Here is a 5,243-nt window from a genome sequence, read left to right as displayed (position 1 = left end):
TAGTCGAAAAGGGCGAATTGAGTGTCATTCTTAGCGAATATTGAAAAAGGAAATCGTTTTACTTCAATTTACTGCGCTAAAACTCAGTTTAAAGTGTCCCCATACACTTTGTATGGGGAACTTCAGTGGCGAATAAATATCGAAATACCGTGTTAGAACATTGGAAAAGTGGTAAAACACATGCTAGGGAGCATAAACTATCGTTTTCCAGCGACGTAAAGTGCTTTTAAAAAGAGATAAACAGTAAAAACTCGACGTGAAAGTGCGTGCAACAGCGTGGTACGGTGGCGTCAGGTGTGTCGTCGCGTGTGTTTGTGTCATCAACAACACCACGAAGCGTTTTCGAGCAGTGAGGACAACAACCCAACGTAAAAGCTCCCTTTTTATGACGACAGCGCCACCCGTGGCGGGTTCCGCAACTTCCAGCGAAGACAGCAACCACCTTCTCTTCGACGTCTGCAGCGCCACCAGTGACCGGTAGCGGTAGCGCTTAGCCGGGACACCAGCGTTACGAAGCGTTACGGTGCTATAAAACTCGATGCGAATTGCATACCTTTCCGGCGCTTAGCGGTCAGAGAGTGAGAACGCGCAGCCGGAGACCGGGAACGCTTAGCAGGAGACCGGGAACGGTTCTTTGGCTCCGAATCCTTCCCCGGGAACGCCAAAACGAGAGACTTCAACGCGTCAGCAGGCGACGAACCCGTTTTTTGGTGTTTTCTTGAATCTCTTGCGGAATTTATTAAAAATTCTTATTCTTGCGGTTTTCTCTTGCGAAATTGTTTTTAATAAAGGAAAAAGTGGGAGTTTTTTATTCTTGCGATCCGCGGACGGGAAATCTGCCAAAGGGGCTCTAGCGACGGACGGTCGTTACCTTGGCAGATGTTGAAGGGAATATTCCCTTGTTCCGTCTGAACGATTCGTGCAGGCGGTTTTTTGTGAAAGGAGCGGAGAATGGAGGGGCGGGTGCTTCGTTCCGGGGTGCGGTCGTCGTCCACGCCTCGGAAGCGGTCCGATACCCCTTCCCCTTTACCGGAGACACCACGGCCGGCCGGACCAACGGTGGCGGTTCCGTCCGAGGCTGATAATTCCGAGGAGGAGGACGATGCGGAATTTTCCGACGCCTCTCTTCTCGAGCAGACGGTGGTGCCGCCAGTGGTAGCGGCAGGGGAGATGTCTTCAACCGTGGCTCCCCACGACGATGGCGAAGCGTCGGTGCTGGCTTTCCAGCACAAGATGCTGGAGAACTTCGCCAAACAGATCGAGTCGCTGACGGAAGAGCTGCGACTTAGCCGGGAACGTGAAGTGGCCCTGAAGTGTACGCTGGAAGCGCTTCAAGAGGGCATGCGTTCCTTGACGGCGCTTCATTCCTCGGCACAGCCTGTTGGTCAGGGCAGTGCCAGGACAAAACGCAGCCGGCAGCAGCGCAACCGTGCGAAGAAAGCTTCGCAACTGCAGCAGCAGCAGCAGCAGCAGCAGCAGCAGCAGCGGCAGCAGCAGCAGCAGCGGCAGCAGCAACAACAACAGCGGCAGCAGCAGCAGCAGCAGCAGCAGCAGCAGCGCAGCCAGCCACAGCCGCAGCGACGGACGGTCGCAGTGTCGGCTAATGGCCAGCAGCAGCAGCAGCAGCAGCAACCGCAACGTCAGCAGCAGCGGCAACAGCAGCAGATGTCCTGGGCTACGGTCGTGAGCGGTCGGAAGAGCCGATCGCAACGTTCGACTCAGCAGCAGCAGCAACCGCAGCAGGTGGGCCAGCCGTACCGGCCACCTCAGATGCGCCAGCAGCAGCAGCAGAGTCAGCAGCAACAACATCAGCAGCATCGTGCCCAGTCTAAGGGGCGTCCTCCGCGTCCTGACCGCATTGCGGTGGTCCCAGGTTCGGACAAAACCTGGACAGAGATGTACGTGAAGCTGCGTACATCTCAGGAGCTGCAGGACGTCAGGGCAGACATCGGCATGGGGCGCCGGACCGTGCAAGGTCATCTGCTTGTACCGTTGCGGAAGAACGTCGATAGCGCGGAGCTGGCTCGCCGGATCCAGCTAGCGCTAGGTGAGGATGGCGAGGCACGAGTGGTGACGGAGATGGGTGAGCTTCTCATCACCAACGTCGACTCTCTGGCCAAAGAGAGTGACGTGAAGCTTGCCATTGAGGAGAAGCTGGGGTCAGCGGCTGGCATCACTCACGTCGAGCTTTGGGAGCTCCGTGATGGCACAAAGCGAGCGCGTGTTCGACTCCCACTGGCCAAGGCACGGAGTCTCATTGGTCAGAAGTTGACACTCTGCCAATGTGTCAGCGGCATCCGCGAAGTGCCGAAGAAGCCGCTCGACCGTCAGCGCTGCTTCCGTTGCCTGCTGATGGGGCACCTGGCGCGGGACTGCCGTTCTTCAACTGACCGGACGGGTCAGTGTTTGCAGTGTGGCGAGGTAGGCCACCGCGTTAGTCAGTGCACGTCGGCAGCTAAGTGCATTGTCTGCCAGGGGCCCCATCGAGTGGGCCACTCATCGTGCCGACAAGGTCAACAGTGTCGGGTGTAGTGAGGGTGATGCAGGTCAACCTGGGTGGTGGACGCACTGCTCAGGATCTGGCCCTGCAAACAGCCCGCACTAAGCGGGTCGACGTGCTGCTGCTGTCAGAGGTGTACCGACCTCCAGAGGGCAGCGGAAACTGGACGGTGGATTCGTCGGGGAGAGCAGCTGTGGTGGCGACCGGCCACCTTCCGATCCAGCGGGTCTGGCGCTGTGCCATGCCCGGGTTGGCTGCTGCGCAGATTGGAGGGGTGGTCTTCATCAGCTGTTACGCCCCTCCACGTCTCAACGCCGGCGAGTTCGAGCAACTTCTGGAGGCGGTGGAGTTGGAGGCCCAACCCCACCCTCGCATCGTCCTGGCAGGCGATTTCAACGCCTGGAATGAGGAGTGGGGTAGCCAACGTACCACCCGGCGCGGTGAAGAGCTGCTCGATACAATTCGGCAGCTTGGGCTTGTGGTCCTGAACCAAGGATCGGTCCCGACGTTCGTGGGCAACGGAGTCGCCACTCCCAGTGTCGTGGATGTGTCTTTCGCGAGCGCATCCATTGCTCGTCCAGACACTTGGGAGGTGGCAGCGAACACCACTTCGTGCCACTATACGGCGTCGGACCACCGGTACATTTTCTTCACCGTGGGGCCTCCAACTCTCGACCAGCAGCGACGACAACAGCAGCAGCACCAGCAGCAGCAGCACCAGCAGCAGCAGCACCTGCAGCAGCAGCATCGTCACCTGAACGGGAGGCAGCAGCGACAACAGCAGCAGCATCGTCAGCGGGGACAGGGGTCCTCTTCGTCATCCACCACGTTTCGGCACGCTGGCCGGAGATGGAAGACGACGCAGTTTTCGGTGGAGGCATTCGCAGCCGCACTCCAGACGGCCGGTTTTCCGGAACGGGCCGTCAGCCAGGAGGGGATGGTCGACGCCATGCTAGATGCATGCGACGACACGATGGAGCGCGTCACCATGTCGCATCGTGACCCCCATCGAGACCTCTTCTGGTGGACTCCGGAGATCTTGCGTCTTCGGGAGGAGTGTGCGGCCGTGCACGAGCGGATGCTTCATACCACCGACCTGCAGGAGCGCAGCATCGTGGCTGCACATCATCGGTCGGCGAGGAGAGCCGTCGAGAAGGCTGTCCGGGCCAGCAAGCGAGCGCAGCTCGATGAGCTGATTCAACAGGCGGAAACCAACGAGTTTGGGGCCGGTTATCGGGTGGTCATGTCTCGTCTTCGTGGCTGCTTCGTGCCACCTGAGACTGACCGTGTCGTGTTGGAGCGGATAGCCAACGATCTGTTCCCGACACATCCGCCTGTTGACTGGCCGGACGCTGAATCATCGAGCGTCGACACCGAGGAGCGGAGTTCTTCGTTGACCCCTGTCACCGTGGGCGAGCTGTTGTCCATCGTGGGATCGATGGCGAACCGGAAAGCGCCTGGACTGGACGGTATCCCCAACGCGGCGGTTAAGACGGCCATTAGGAAGTACCCGGAGGTTTTCGTCCGTTTGTACCAGGACTGCCTGGACCGGGGTGCGTTTCCAGCGCCCTGGAAGAGGCAACGACTGGTACTGCTGCCAAAGCCTGGCAAGCCTCCCGGGGAAAGCTCCTCCTACCGGCCGCTGTGCATGCTCGACGCACTCGGCAAGGTGTTGGAGCGCCTAATTCTTAACCGCCTCAACGAGTTCCTGGAGGAACCGGATGCGGAACGGCTGTCGGACGGGCAGTACGGTTTCCGGCGAGGCAGATCCACCATCAGTGCGATCCAGCGCGTTGTCGAAGCGGGCAGGACGGCCATGTCCTTTCGCCGCACCAACGCCCGAGACAAGCGCTGCCTGATGGTGGTGGCACTTGATATCCGCAACGCCTTTAACTCTGCGCCCTGGCAAGCCATCGCCAACGCGCTGAGGGACAAGGGGGTACCGTCATCGCTGCAGCAGATACTGAGGAGCTATTTCGAGGACCGGCGGCTGGTTATCGACACCAGCGAGGGCCCTGTCGAGCGGAACATCAGTGCGGGCGTTCCACAGGGTTCCATTTTGGGACCCACGCTTTGGAACGTGCTGTACGACGGGGTCCTGGGTGTCCAGTTGCCTGAGGGGGCCGAGGTTATTGGCTACGCTGATGACCTTGTCGTCTTGGTCCCTGCAACGACACCCCAAGCCGCTTCCTCGACTGCTGAACGAGCCATCGCGGTAATCATGGACTGGTTGGACCGGAACCGTCTCTCGTTGGCGCCAGAGAAGACGGAAATGACGCTCATCTCCACCCTGAAGCGTCATCCGGTCGTCAGCATCAACATCGGAGGTGTGGTCGTGCAATCCCAGCGCTCCATCCGTTATCTTGGAGTTTGGTTGCACGACCACCTGTCATGGTTGCCGCACGTTCAGCAGGCTGCAGCGAAGGCCATGAAGGTCGCGGAAGCCGTCACGCGCCTCATGCCGAACCACAGTGGACCGAAGTCGTCGCGTGCCCGACTGCTAGCGGCCGTAGCGGACTCCATCCTGCGTTACGGGGCCCCAGTTTGGTCGGAGGGGCTGCAGCTGCGCCAATGTCGTAGATTGGTGCAGCGGGTGCAGAGGACAACGGCCATTCGTGTTTGTCGGGCTTTCCGGACGGTGAGGGGTGAGACGGCCGTGCTGCTGGCCGGTCTCATTCCAATATGCCTGCAGATAGAGGAGGACAGCAGGGTCCATCAACGGCTGAACGATCCAGCCAACGAG

This window comes from Anopheles funestus, assembly GCF_943734845.2.
Source record: "Anopheles funestus chromosome X unlocalized genomic scaffold, idAnoFuneDA-416_04 X_unloc_34, whole genome shotgun sequence".
Lineage (NCBI taxonomy): Eukaryota > Metazoa > Arthropoda > Insecta > Diptera > Culicidae > Anopheles > Anopheles funestus.
The sequence above is the reverse complement of the archived record's forward strand: the minus strand, read 5'-3'. Positions refer to the sequence as shown.